General features: G+C 43.4%; 1 protein-coding gene across 8 annotated transcripts in view; it reads right to left on the minus strand.

Moving 5' to 3' along the window:
- met (MET proto-oncogene, receptor tyrosine kinase) overlaps window positions 1-15506 on the minus strand; it is a 134576-nt gene that overhangs the window by 100994 nt on the left and 18076 nt on the right. For 2 of the 8 annotated variants that reach the window (XM_068050534.1, XM_068050535.1), the window contains exon 2: window positions 4422-4584. The exons of 5 other annotated variants lie outside the window; for them this stretch is intronic. The gene's annotated coding sequence lies outside the window, so the exon portion shown is untranslated. Of the gene's footprint in view, window positions 1-4421; window positions 4585-5121; window positions 5140-15506 lie in introns of those variants that run through there. One more of the 8 variants, XM_068050536.1, reaches the window with a different exon arrangement.

Raw genomic sequence — 15506 nt, forward strand, 5'->3', positions numbered from 1 at the left:
GTGTGGGAATTGATTTTTATGTTGCTGAGGGGCAATATGTAACTGAGAAATAGGAGACGGCCAAGGATAGATCCTTGACAGACTCCAGCAGTAACTGTGTGGAGGTGAGAAGAGAAGCTGTTGCAGGAGATTCTCTTGCTACGACTGCATAGGTAAGACTGGAGCCAGGCAAGGGCAGTTCCACTCAGCTGGAAAACAGAGGTCAAGCAGTGAGCAGGATGATGTGGCCAACTGTGTCAAAGGCTGCTGCTAGGTCAAGAATGACGAGAACGGGTAGTGCCCCATGGTCACAGTCATAGTGGATGTCATTTATGACTTTGATTAGGGCTGCTTCAGTGCCACTGCAGGTGCAGAAACCTGATTGGAAAGGCTGAAACATGGAATTGCGGGAAAGGATTTGGGAAACAACAACATGCTGAAGGGCTTTGGAGAGGAAAGGGGGGTTGCAGATGAGGTGGTAGTTTGCAAGGGGGGAACAAGGTGAGATTTTTTTTAAAGAGGAAAGTGATGATGTCAGATCTGAAATGGAAAAAGACAGTACCTGAGTAGAAGGAACTGTTTATGATATCAGCTAGCTTGAAGGGCATGAATACAAGTTGAGTGGTTAGTAGTTTCGTGGGACTAGGGTAAAGAGAGTCAGGAGGTGGGTCTGATGGACTAGAAGAGCTTGGAGAGGACTTAAGTGGAGATTGGAGAAAATCAACAGAAAGACGTGGGCTCAAGGCTAAGACAGGAGGGAACCTTGGCTTGGTGGGCAAGGGAAAGGAAGAGATGTGAGAAAGGCAGCTGAGTACATGCCTCATAGAATTATATAGCAGGGAAGGAGGCCATTCGGCCTATCTTGCCAGTGAGCTTCAAGTGCAATTAGGGATGGGCAACAAATGCTGGCCTTGCCAGTGATGCTCACATCTCATGAAAGAATAAAAAAAACTAATTAGCCTCACTCTTCTGCTCTTTCCCCACAGCTCTACAATGTACTTTTCTTCAAGAATATAACAACAATGCTAGAAGGACAAGGGCAGCAGTTACATGGGAACCCCAACACCTGCAATATCCCTCCAAGTCACACACCATCCTGACTTGGACATATATTGCTGTTTCTTCATCATTGCTGGGTCAAAATCATGGAACTCTCTTCCTAACAGCACTGTGGGTGTACCTATACTACAGGCACTGCAGCAGTTCAAGAAGTCAGCTCACCAGCACCTTCTGAAGGGCAACTAAGGATGGGCAATAAATGCTGGCCTTGCCAGCAATGTTCACATCCCAGGAATGAATAAAAAAAAGTATTTAAATAGCTTCTTCAATGTAACGCTTCACAGGATCTTCAGCAAAGAAAATTTGACAGCAAGCCATATAAAGGAGATATTAGGGTAAGTGACCAAAAGTTTGGTTTAAGAGGTAGGCTTTAATTCTTCCCATCACCATTTCAGGCAGTGTGTTCCAGTTCAAAACAACTCACTGCATAAATAAAAAACTCATCTCATTTCCTGTCTGGTTCTTTCGGCAATTACCTCAAATCTGTGTCCTCAGCTTACTCACACATCCAACAGTAGGAATAGTTTCTTCTTAATAACTCCATCAAAACTCCTCATTATCTTGAGCACCTCTATGTTCAAATCTGTGCCTCTTTCACTTAATGGAGTGCAAAAGCAGCAGTACAGGGTGTTGTATGATTTCCTTAAGGGTGATGTCCCTTTAAGAACTCAGTATGCTAAAGAGCTAAGTACCAGGATGTAGTCATGTGACTCAAAGCCAGAGTCATGCTGCAACTGTAACACCCAGATGAAGGTTCTGTAAATAGTTTGCTCTGTACTGTAATAGTTTAGCTTTAATAAACCTGTTAGAGATTGTCAACAAATTGGACTCCACTCATCTCATTTACATTGCATCAGACAACATAAAGAACCCATTACATGGTGGCAGCAGCTGTGGTGAAAACACAAGAACTAAGCTGAAGTCCACAGCGAAACAGACCTGAGACAAGACTCAGAGCGAAGCAATTCTCAGCCAGAAGATGAGCAGGTTCTTCACATTGTGAACCTGACACATTGTGTTGATGAAGTCAAACAACTGGAAGATTTTGCTACCATTAACAATCGCGTGCCCAAAGAAAGTTGGCAAACACACACTCAGGGTTACAATTGACACCAGAGCTAGTGCAAATATCCTACCAGACTAAATCCTGAAAGATATGCACTGGAGTCGTTGGAAATCAATGACTCAACTGACAACTGCAAAGTTATCTACATACAATGGGTCACCCATCCCTTGCAGTGGCTCACTGACAATACAATGCAGCTATGGCAAGTCGGCATGGAAACCGCAAATATTTTACCAGGTAGACACGAGCGTACCAGCGGTGGCAGGATTACCAGCGTGTAAGACCTCAACATCCACAAAGTCACCAAGGTACCCATTACAGCAGAATAGACCAAGGGTATCCACATTGAGTCACACTCCCTCCAGGATCTCAGTGGTTCTGGTTTTGAGAGTATCAGCCCCGTCTCAGAGACACCACACCAAAAGAATGAAGAAGTTCCACCGGACCTACAAGCAAACAGAAGACAGGCACAGCCATAGGGCAACAGCAGCAAGGAGAGCTCCAGAGTCCTGCGTAAATGCAAGCCGATACATGAAATCCAGCAACAGCACTACTATGCCACGCCTTCACTGTTGCTCTCTAGAGAACTGCCAGCACCAAAATGAGCCAGAACGGACAGATACCTCCAAGAGGCCAAGTACTCTTTCCCCAACAACTTCTCAATCTTGATCCCCGAGCTTTCAGATGCGGAGGATGAGGAGAGCCGAAGGACACACTATCATTATGGATCCACAGCACCTTTGAACACTTGAAGCACTCTGAAGTGATTATCCACAGAAGGGGTTTCATTCTCAATATGAAGTTGGTTTGTTACTTTTGCTCCATACTCCCCAAGGAGCATATGAGACTTATCTTTGGAAAGAAAGGGAATATTGTAAGATTGCCTTAACAGTGATGTCCCTTTATGAACCCAGTATGCTAATGAGTTAAGTACCAGGATGTAGTCATGTGACCCGAAGCCAGAGTCACGCTGCAGATGAAGGGTCTATAAATAGTTTGTTCTGAACAGGCAGAGATGAATGAGTTGAAGCATTGTCTGTTTGCTCTTCGAAACTTTCCAAGAATGACAAGGTCTCAAAAGTGGTCATCTTGAGAAAAGCAAAAGTATACGAGCAGGATGAAGGCAGAGCAACAGAAATTGAATGGAGAGAGGGAGAAACTTCAGAAAAAACAGCAACAGATGAGATGCAAATTCAGCAAGCAAGAGTGGTCAAACCACTGAAACGATATATGGACTTTTAAGACTCTGCACTTGTAAATTTCACAATCCCTATCCTTATTCCTGTAAGTTTTGTAATATCTATCCCGTACAGCTAATTTCGATATTATCTAATTTTATGTGTTTTTACTTGTAGCATATGAGACTTATCTTTGGAAAGAAAGGGAATGTTGCAAGATTGCCTGAACAGTGATGTCCCTTTATGAACCCAGTATGCTAATGAGCTAAGTACCAGGATGTAGTCATGTGATTTGAAGCCAGAGTCACGCTGCAGATGAAGGGTCTATCAATAGTTTGCTCTGTACTGCATGTAATAGTTTAGCTGTAATAAATCTGTTAGAGATCTTCAATGAATTGGCATCCATGCATCTCATTTAAGTTGCATAAGACAACATAAAGAACACATTACACAGGGTGAATGACCAAGGTGGAAGAGAGCAAGGGTTTTTCTGGGGACAAGGGCATCAAAGGCAGAGATGAGGGTGTGATTGAGTAGATCAATAGCTGCAGAAGTATTGTCACAATTGGAAGGCCAAAGGCGAGAAAGAAGGAAATTTGCAAGTGCCATTTTAAGTGTCTAGGGGCACTGTTTTTCCAGGGATGGATGCAGAAGGGGATGCGATTGTGAGGGATACACGGAATTGATCAGAGACGGCCTTATCTGTGATTAGAGATGATTGGAATAGAGAGGACACATGAGATGGCAAGGTCGAGGGGGTGGCCTTGGCCATTAGCAATACCCCATTAATCAGTTGATAGTTCAACTGAAACTGCAGATACAGTATTTTTGGAAGTATAGATTTTCTACTCACTGCTAATCCAGTAGAAAGGAAAACATTGTGGCAATTATTTGTGATCCAATAATCAGGAATGAAGTTCAACCCACTACAAAGGACTCAAATCTTTACAGCCTCTCCACACCACAGATACTGTGAACTGTAAATCTTGATAGATTTAAATCCCCTGCCAATTACTTTTAGAATAAACCTATTACAAGTTATCAGTCTCTGCTGCTTTCCTTCACTTTTAAACAGAACAGTAAACAGTTTGCTGATGGAGCATTTCTAATTTTACTATTACATTAAAGATTTATCTAACCTGAAGGACTGTCTCTTGCAGCTTTCCCAATGCGTATATTTGTTTTTCGACTATCGAGTGGAATACTGCAATCAATGTATCTTAGGCAGGATTAAAATGTGTAGGGTACAATAAAACTGCCATTGAAAAGTCCAAAAGTCTTCAATAGGAAAATCTACAAAAGCTGAAAAATTGAAAATAAATTTGGTCAATTCAGGAAATACATAGCAGATCTGTCAGCACGTGAGAAAAAAACATTGCCTAATGTTTCAGTTAGAAACCCATCATCAGATTAATAACGTGGATGGGGAGAAATTCTGCTGGTGCCATTGTGTGCCAGAAAAGTAGTGATGTGGAACTTGCACTGTGACAGACTCTAACTCCAGTGGGGAGAGTGAGTTCATTACCATACTGGGGTGGGTGCCTGTCAGCACAGCAGTTCAACAGGGTGCCCCACATTGTCAACCAGTTGAAATCTTGGGAGCAGCAGCCTTCTGAGAGGGAGAGCTACAGGATTGTTGAGCAGTGGATTGGAATAAAGATGTTCAAAGCTGTAAGACCCAGAATTAGGGAATGATTGCCATTTGATTCTGTCATGGCCCAAAACACCCCCAATACTACGGTTGGGAAATTGGGGAGGGGCATGCAGAAGAACAACCTCACCTATCAGTCAGGTTTTGTTGTTGATTGGTGAATGGACTTGGGTTCTGTCACAACTTACTTTGTTTTGCTGTTCCTCCAACCAAATTCCATGCCAAGCAGGAGTGGGATGTCTGGGCTGGGGTCACTAACTATAAGATTGACCTTTTTCCTCCTCTTTTTAGATGTTGATAGATCTACTATACAAATTTCTGTTCTTATTTTAGAATCTCTTTACGATTCATTCCTTGCTAAGGTAGCCTGAAAAAGAATGTTTAACGTTGGCAGTCATGTCTACAACTTATTTTAAAATAGTAACCAAAAATTCTGTAACAAGTTCAGTGGCCATTCCTGAGAACTTTTAATTCTCAGCAATCATGCAATAAAGGAGCAGGAAAAGAGCAACACAAAACCATGGAGGTTAGCAGCATTTGATGTTTTTCCACTCATTGGCATAAAGAGACCACATTTTCCTGTTAAATATTTAAGTAAGTAGCACTGCTCCGAGACAGAAGAAATCAACCGATGCGAGTAGATAAATGACTGCCATATATGGTATCGCACAGTATAGTGTCTGCAGGTAAAAATGCAATACAGCTATAAATCTTAATTGCTGTAAATTGCATCAGTTAGAATGTTCAACTAAATGTGCTATTGTATATAGTAAAATATAGAGGCCAACTGCTTCTCAACCATTTTAGAATCAGAAAATATAGAAGAATGAATCAATAAACAAACATAAATATTAATGATCTCCATCATAAATATTACCAATTAAGAAACCACTGTACTGCAAGATCACAGAAATTTGTTAAGATTTCTGCTAAAAGCAGAGTTTTTATCCTGTGGCCACTGGTGGACTGGCCATATGGAAAATCAGGAGATTTTCCTGACAGCCCACAAATGATTCCATGGTGTTGTATTTTCAGCACCCCACTTTTACTGTGAAAATCCCAAAGAATCCTAGGCCCTTTCAGGAAAGCTAGTCTACTACTGCCTGCGACAAAGATGGAAATTGCTATCTTCAAGTACTATACACAGTTCTAGTCAACACATTACAAAAAGGATATAGAGGTACTGGAGAAAGTACGAAAAAGATCTACAAGAACTGAGAGATTGTAACTATCAGGAAAGACTGAATAGGATGAGCCTCTTTTCTCTAGAACAGAGAAGGCTGAGGTGTGATCTGATAGAGGTCTTTAAAATTGTGAAGGGGGTTGATAGGGTAGATGTGGAGAATATGTTTCCACTTGTGGGATAGTCCAGTACTAGGGGCCATAAATATAAGATAATCACTAATTTATGGGCGGCACAGTGGCGCAGTGGTTAGCACCGCAGCCTCACAGCTCCAGCGACCCGGGTTCAATTCTGGGTACTGCCTGTGTGGAGTTTGCAAGTTCTCCCTGTGTTTGCGTGGGTTTCCTCTGGGTGCTCCGGTTTCCTCCCACATGCCAAAGACTTGCTGGTTGATAGGTTAATTGGCCATTATAAATTGCCCCTAGTATAGGTAGGTGGTAGGGAAATATAGGGACAGGTGGGGTGTGGTAGGAATATGGAATTAGTGTAGGGTTAGTATAAATGGGTGGTTGATGGTCGGCACAGACTCGGTGGGCCGAAGGGCCTGTTTCAGTGCTGTATCTCTAAAACTAAAAAACTAAAAAAAACTAAATCCAACAGGGAATTCAGAAGAAACTTCTTTACCCCGAGAACAGTTAGAATGTGGAACTTGCTTTTACATGAGTAGTTGAGGCAAATAATGAATTCAAATAATTAATTTTTTAAAATCTAGAATTAAAAGCTAGTCTCGGTAATGATGTCATGAAACTATCATCAATCGTCATAAAAACCCATCCGGTTCACTAATGTCCTTTAGGGAAGGAAATCTGCTGTCCTTACCTGGTCTGGCCTACATGTTACTCCAGATCCACAGCAAAATAGTTGTCTCTTAACTTCCTCTGAAATGGCCTAGCAAGCCACTCAGTTATCAAGGGCAATTAGAGATGGGCAACAAATGCTGGCCTTGTCAACGATGCCCGCATCCCATGAAAGAATAGGAAAAAAAGAGATGTCTTTAAGGTAAAGCTAGAAAAGAACATAAGACAGAAAGGAATAGAAGGGATATGTCGATAGGGTTAGATGAAGTAGCGTAGAGGAGGTGTGTGGAACATAAACATTAGCACAGAGCAGTTGGGCCGAATGGCCTGTTTCTGTGTTGTAATTTCTATATAATTCTATATAGAATAGCTAGAATTAAAAATGAATGTCATCTTTTGCAAATTTCAAAATAGAGACCAGAAGCTGGTTTTCTGCAAGCTGCAGGCTAGATTATTTGTTACTTTAAGTGGCTAGGACTTGGGGCTTTCTCAGGGCTTGTTCTAACTACTAGTCAAATTATGCAAGGTTAAAAAATTGGGAGGTGTAAGAGGCCTGGACATGATAGTAATATCTCTTCCTTAGTAGGATAAAAAATATATTCAAGGATTATCAACAGCTCCGACTTTCAATGTTTTTTATCTCTAAGGCTGGAGATTTCTCTTGTGTTTTTAGCTGTGCCTACATAATACCTAATATCAAGCGGGCCTATAAAAACAAGATTGTTCCATCCCCAAAGCCCTGCTGATTACCAGTCCCTGTAAGAAATACAGAGCTCTTGTTTTTCTAAGTAATGTATTCTCTGTAACTTGCTGTGCCACACTGCCTTTTTGTATGAATAAGTCTATTTGCATTAGCGTGTGTACTTTTGTCCAATGGCATGTTATTTCCTGCTTTTTGAAAGGGACAGGACAGGTGGGCATCCCTATATGATGTTTGGTACATTATATACCACAGCCAGAGGGTGAGGGTTAATCTGATGATGTGCTAACCCTATCACAGTATGAATAAGGGTACAATTTTTAGTTCATACGCGATTTGGTCTCCTTATGGATATTGTCTCTTTGCTGTGAGGAGAAATTGTAAGTCTTGTGCGAAAGCTTCAATCATACAAGCATCCTCTCTTTCATCTGACATCAATCTATTGCTGTTGACCAGCAACAAAAATGCAAAGGCTGAAAATCTGAAACAAACAGGGAATGCAGGAAGGATTCTACCCAAAACATGAACCTACTTTTCCTCTATTGATGCTAGCTGATCTGCTTTGTTCAGCCTACAAAATAACAGTTGTTATTTGCACTAAAGAAATTATCCAAAAAATTTAGTTAAGCACTGCAAATAACATAACAAAGTGGGAACTAGGTCCTAAATTATTTGGATTATCAGATAGTTTGAATTAAGTGACATTGACTTAAGGTAAGTAGAGTGTTCTTTTTTATTTGTTCATGGGTTGTGGGCATCGCTGGCAAGGTCAGCATTTATTGTCTATCCCTGATTGCCCTTCAGAAGGTGCTGGTGAGCGCCTTCCTGGACCACTGCAGTCCATGTGGTGTAGGTACTCCCACAGTGCTGATAGGTAGGGAGTTCCAGGATTTTGACCCAGCAGCAATGAAGGAACGACAATACATTTCCAAGTCAGGATGGTGTGTGGCTTGGAGGGGAACCTGGAGGTGGTGGTGTTCTCATGCAGGTGCTGCCCTTGTCCTTCTAGGCAATACAGGACGGGTTTGGAAGGTGCTGTTGAAGGAGGCTTGGCAGGTTGCTGCAGTGCATCTTGTAGATAGTACACACTGCAGCCATGGTGGTGGAGGACTGAATGTTGAAGGTGGTGGATGGGGTGTCAATCAATCAGGCTGCTTTGCCCTGGATGGTGCCGAGCTTCTTGAGTGTTGTTGGAGCTGCACTCATCCAGGAAAGTGGAAAGTATTCCATCACACTCCTGATGTGCACCTTGTACATGGTGGAAAGGCTTTGGCGAGTCAGAATATGAGTCACTTGTCGCAGAATACCCAGCCTCTGACCTGCTCTTGTAGCCACATTATTTATGTGGCTGTTTTAGTTAAGTTTTTGGTCAATGGTAACCCCAGGATGTTGATGGTGGGGGTTCAGCGAAAGTAATGCCGTTGAATGTCAAGGGGAGATGGATAGATTCTCTCTTTTTGGACATGGTCATTGTCTGGCACTTGTGTGGCATGTATCTTACTTGCCACTCATCAGCCCAAGCCTGAATGGTCTTACTGGATGCAGGCATGGCTGCTTCGTTATCTGAGGATAACTGGGAAAAGTTAGCGAATTTAAGCAAATGAAAGCGGGAATGGTGGGAAAAAGAGCAAAAGAGAAGGTCTGTGTTGGGTGGAAAACAGCAGTGATTGAATAACAAAAGGACTGAAGGTGCAAGGCCAAAGACAGTGGTAATGGGACAAGTAAAGAAACAAAATATGTATCTAGAGGAGCTGTGAATAGCAGAATCATGACCAGCTGCTGTTCAAAAGCAAGAAAAAGGAGAAAAATGAAAAACTCAAATCAGCAAAGGGAACAAAATGGAGACAGAGGTTATGATCTGAAATTGTTGAACTCAATGTTGAAGCTGTAAGTTTCAAGCGAAAGATGATGGGGTGGGTTTAAACTAGATTGGCAGGGGATGGGCACCAGCATACAGAAGCAGTAAAGAGGAATGAAGTGCATAAAGTGAGCGTGTTGTATGGTACTAGAGAAGGAAGTAGTACCATATTAGATAGGAGCAGACTAAGAAGGACTATGAGGAATACAAAGACAGGTTTGCAATGCATGTATGTAAACACAGAAAGTGTGGTGAGCAAGGTTGGTGAGCTACAAGTTCAAATAGCCATGGGGGAATATGATGTAGTGGCAATAACGGAAACATGGCTTAAATATGGTGCACACTGGGCACTTCATATTCAAAGATACAAAGTGCTCAGAAAAGATAGGGATGGTGAAAAGAGAGGTGGGGTGGAAGTATTGATTAGGGAAGCCATTGTAGTGTTGGAAGAAAAGGATGTCCCTGAGGTGGCAAGGACAGAATCCATTTAGTTAGAGTTGAGAAGTAAGAAAGGTACAATCAAGTTGCTGGGGGTATTCTATAGGCCTCCAAAAAGGTAAGAGAGAGAGAGGGGGAGAGAGAGAGAGAGCGAGGGAGGGAGAGAGAGAGAACGAGGGGGAGAGAGAGAGCAAGGCAGGAAGAGAGAGTAAAGTAGGGAGAGTGAGGGAGGGAGAGAAAGAGGAAGAGAGAGAGAGTGGGGTGGGAAACATAGAGAGAGAGATAGAGAGAGAGAGAGAATGAGAGGAGCAAATCTGCAGGGAAATCACAGAGATGTGCAAGAACTATAGAATGGTGATATTGGGGGACTTTAGTTACCCAGATATTGATTGGGATAATGTTGGAATAAAGGGAAAGGAGCAGGAAGTATTTCTTAATTCTGTTCAGGAGAACTTCCTTGACCAGTATGTTCTTGATCCAACTAGGAAGGAGGTATTGCTGGATCCAGTGCTAGGGAATGAGGTGAGCCAAGTGCCTGTGGGGGAAACACTGGAGTAAGAATGATCATCGTATCATAAGGTTACATTAGTAATGGAGAAGAGCAAGGAACAATCTGAAGTAGAACTTCTAAATTGGAAGAGGGCTAATTTCAATAGGATTAGAGGGGATCTAGCCAGAATAAAATGGAACCAAAGATGGACAGGAAAAACTGTAATGGAATAATAGGTAATCTTTAAGGAGGAGATTTTTTAGATACAGGCCAGGTACATTCCAACAAGGGCGAAAGGTAGGGGAACCAAAGCCATGGTTCCGTGGATAACGAGGAAGATAGAGAATATGATGAAACAAAAAAGAGGGTGTATGATGCATGTCAGGTGAATTCTTCAAGCAAGAACCAGACCAAATACAATAGGTTGAGAGGGGAAATGAAGAGGAAAATAAAATGGCAAAGAAAGAATACGAGAATAGAATAGCAGTCAACATAAAAGGGAACCCAAAAATCTTCTACTGGGAGGTAAATAGTAAGCGGGTAGTAAGATGCGGAATTGGTCCTATTAGAGACAAAGAGAGTGATATATTCTTAGAGGAGCACAGCAAGGCTAAAATACTTCATGAGTATTTTGTATCAGTGTTTACTAAGGAAGAGGATGCTGACAAAGTATTGGTAGGAGTGGAGCTGGTAGAGGTAATGGATGGGGTGAAAATTGATAGGCAGGATTTACTGGAAAGGCTGGGCTATGATTAGAGTGGATAGGTTGCCAGGTCTAGATAGCTTGCATCCTAGGTTGCTAAAGGAAGTGGAGGTAGACATAGCGGAAGGGGTTGCCATAATCTCCCAATCTTCCCTCGATACAGGGAAGTGCCAAAGGATTGGAAGGTAGCAAATGTGAAACCTTTATTCAAGTAAGGGGTTTAAGGACATTCCTAGTAACTGCAGGCCAGTCAATTTAGCATCAGTGGTGGGTCAGGTTTTAGAAACAATAATCAGGGGGGAAAAAATCAACCAAAATTTGGAGAGAGATGAGTTAATTCAGGATAGCCAGCACAGATTTGTAAAAGGCAGATCACGCTTAACTCATCTAATTAAATTTTTTGATGATATAACTGAGAAGGTTGATGAAGGGAATGTGGTGGATGTTGTCTATTTGGATTTTAAGAAAGTTTTTGACAAAGTGCCATATAAAAGGCTGGCTAAAAAAATTGAGGCTTATGGAATAGGAGAATCTGAGTCAGCTTTGATTTTTAAAAATGGCTTAAAGACAGAAAACAGTGAGTTGTAGTAAATGGGTGTTTTTCATACTGGAGGATGGTAGACAGTGGTGTTCCACAAGGTTTGATGCGAGGACCACTGCTTTTTTGAGATATATAAATGACTTGGAAATTAGAACACAGAGTAAAATTTCAAAATTTGCAAATTAAACTAAGCTCGGAGGTGTGGCAAGCAGTGAAGATGAAACATATCAACTGCAACAGGCCATAGATAGGCTAGCAGAATGGGCAGACAAGTGACAGATGGAATTTAATACAGAGAAGCGTGAGGTGTTGCATCTGGGCCAAAGGGATAGGAAGAGGCAATATATACTTAATGGCACAGTTTTAAAGAATGTACAGGGACAGAGGGACCTGGCCTGGGGTGGGGGGGAGGGGGGCGGGGGGGGGGCGCGGTGGATGGTGGGTGGGTTCATGTGCATAGATCTTGAAGGTGGCAGGACATATTGAGAGTGTGGTTAGAAAAGCATATGGGATCTTGAGCTTCGTAAATAGAGGTATTGAGTACAAAAGCAGGGAAGTTATGCTGAACCTTTATAAAGCTCTGGTTAGGCCCCAACTAGAGTATTGCATCCCATTCTGCTCATCACACTTTAGGAAGGGTGTGAGGGTCCTAGAGAGGGTGCAGAGGAAATTTATCAGAATGGTTCCAGGGATGAGGGACTTTAGCTGAAAGGTTAGATGAAGGAGCTGGATTTGTTCTCCTTGGAGTAAAGGAGATTGACGGGAGATTTGATAGAGATGTACAAGATTATGGCAAGTTTAGATAATGTAGACAAAGAAAGACTATTCCCTTTAGCTGACGGGACAAGGTCTAGGGACACAGATTTAAGATTTTAGGCAAGAGATGCAAGGGGAACATGAGGAAGAACTTTTTTTAAGCAGCGAGTGATAATGACCTGGAACTTGCTGCCTACAAGGGTGGTGGAAGTGGAATGATCAATGATTTTAAGGAAACTGGATGGACCCTTGAGGGAAATAAACTTGCAGGGCAACGGTGATAGAGCGGGAGAATGGGACTGACTAGGTTGTTCTATAGTGAGCGGGCATGGACACAATGGGCTGAATGGCCTCCTTCTGTGCTGAAATCACACTATGACTCAATGAGTGCTGTTCCTTGCGCTTATGTTGAGCATCACTGACGTGCAAGAGGCTGAGGACAGAGAGGCCAGAGCCTGCCATTCACACCTACTCTCGACACATCTTTTGTTTCTTTACTTGTAACCCTTTGTCCTTGCATGATGAACTCTTTCGTCATTTAACCACTCTTGCTATCCACCTCATCACAGACCTTCCCTTTTGTTCTTTTTCCCACAGTCGCACTTTCACTTACTTAAGACCTATTACATCTCTATCTTTTCCCAGTTCTGATGAAAACTCATGGACCTGAAATGCTGTCTCTGTGGCCAGGATTTTCTTGGTACGGGGTGAGACCCGAAGTTGGTATCAGATGTGGGTCCCAAGTCCGTGCGGTTGGCCAGCAAAACCATGCTGGAAATCTTCCCAGCTGCAGCCAATTAAGAGGCTGCCACTGAGACTGCCATCCAATTAAGGATTGGCAGCTCTTCCGCCTCAGCAGCACCACAGAGGCTGTAAGGAGAACGCGAGGGCACCTCCAATTTTAGGAGCCCTTGCTGGTGAGGTAAAAAATTTGTTCCTGTGTTGGGGCCAGGTAGGCCCCAGCAATCGGAGGGGAAACCCCTCTAGCATGGTGTCAGGTCCTCAAGGGAAGCCATTGCCACCAGGGACCCCCGCCTTAGGCCATGGAACCTCTGGATGCGATGGCCCAACGTCCCCACCACCACCCTGGGAAGGTCGCCTCCACGCAGCTGGCGGCTTCCTCATGCAGTTGCGGGGTCACTCCACTGCTGGCAAAATGGCCATTAATTGGCCTTTTAATTATTTAAATTGGCCACCCGCTTCCAGTCAGTGGGCTGCTGGGTCATTGCTGTTCCTACAGCTGGGGAATTGGCCCGGCGGTGGGGCTGCGTCGGGCAGCCCTCCCAACGCGGCTCCCTAACCTCCTATCCCTCCTCCGGGGCCCCAGTAAAATCTTGCCCTGCTTCTCTCTATACAATGCTGCCAGATCTGCTGAGCATTTCCAGCATTTTCTGTTTTTATTTCACTTTTCTAGCATCTGCAGCATTTTGCTTTTGTCATTATCTGAGGAGTTGTGAATGGAACTGAATACTGGGCAATCATCAGCGGACATCCCCACTGCTGACCTTATGATAGAGGGAAGGTCATTGATGAAGCAGCTGAAGATGGTTGGTTCCAGTATACTGTCATGATAAACTTCTGCAGTGATGACCTAGGGCTGAGATATTCGGCCTCCAACTACCAAAACCATTTTCCTTTGTGCTAGGTATGACTCTAGTCAGTGGAGAGTTTTCTCTCCGATTCCCACTGACTTCAATTTTGCTAGACATCCTCGATACCACACTCGGTCTAATGCTTTGATGTCAAAGGCAGTCACTCTCACCTCACCTCTGGAAGTCAGCTCTTTTATCTATATTTGGACTAAGGCCTGCAGCAGAGTACTCCTGGCAGAACCCAAACTGAGCAGTGACGAGCAGTTTATTGGTGAGTAAGTACCGCACAATTGAACTGTCTTTGACCCCTTCCACCACTTTGCTGATGATTGAGAGCAGACTGACGCAGTGGGATATGACCAAATTGGATTTGTCTTGCTTTTTATGAACAGGACAAACCTGGATAATTTTCCACTTTATCTGGCAGATGTCATTGTTGTAGCTGAACTGAAACAGCTTGGCGAACAGCTAGTTCTGGCGCACAGGTCTTCAGCGCTACAGCCGGGTTGTTGTCGGGGCATATATCCTTTGCTATATGGAATGTGCTCAGTCGTTTCTTGATGTCATGTGGAGTGAATCGAATTGGCTGAAGACTGGCTTCTGTGATAATGTGGACCTCAGGAGGAGGTCAAGATGGATCATCCACTATGCACTTCTGGATGAAGTTGGTTGCAAACGCGTTGACCTTGTCTTTGGCACTCAAATATTGGGCTTCACCTCATTGAGGATGGGGATCTTTATGGAGCCTCCTTCTCCTGATAATTGTTGAATTGTCTACAGCTATTCATGACTGGATGTGGCAAGACTGCAGAGCGTTGATTTGATCAGTTGATTGTGGGATCAATTTTTTCTGTCTATATAGCATGCTGCCTCTCCTGTTTAGCATGCATGTCCTGTGTTGTACCTTCACCAGGTTGGCCCCTCATTTCTCGGTACACCTGGTGGTGCTCTCCTACACTCCTCATTGTACTCGGGTTGGTCCCCTGGCTTGGTGGTAATGGTAGAGTGAGGGATATGATGGGTCATGAGTTTACAGATTGTGGTGAAATACAGTTCTGCTGTTGCTGATGGCCCACATCGCCTCACGGATGCCCAGTTTTGAGCTGCTAGGTGTGTTCTGAATCTATCCCATTTATCATGGGGATAGTGCCACACATGATTCAAGGTGTCCTCCGTGTGAAAATGGGACTTTTCCCAACAAGGACTATGCGATAATCACTGCCACCAATACTATCATGTATAAATGCCTCTGAGACAAGTAGAGTGGTGAGGATATGGTCAAGTAGGTTTTTTCCTCATGTTGGTTCTCTCACCAACTGCCGCAAACCCAGTCCGGCAGCCATATTCTTCAGGACTCGGCCAATGGTGATGCTACTGAGCTACCACCCAGAGTACATTTTGTGCCCTTGCTATCCTCAGTGCTTCTTCCACGTAGTGTTCAACTTGGAGAAGTACTGATTCATCAGTTGAGGGACGGCAGTAGTGGTGATCAGCAGGAGGTTTCCTTGCCCTAAT

The sequence above is a fragment of the Heterodontus francisci genome, chromosome 18 (assembly GCF_036365525.1).
Source record: "Heterodontus francisci isolate sHetFra1 chromosome 18, sHetFra1.hap1, whole genome shotgun sequence".
Taxonomy (NCBI): Eukaryota; Metazoa; Chordata; class Chondrichthyes; order Heterodontiformes; family Heterodontidae; genus Heterodontus; species Heterodontus francisci.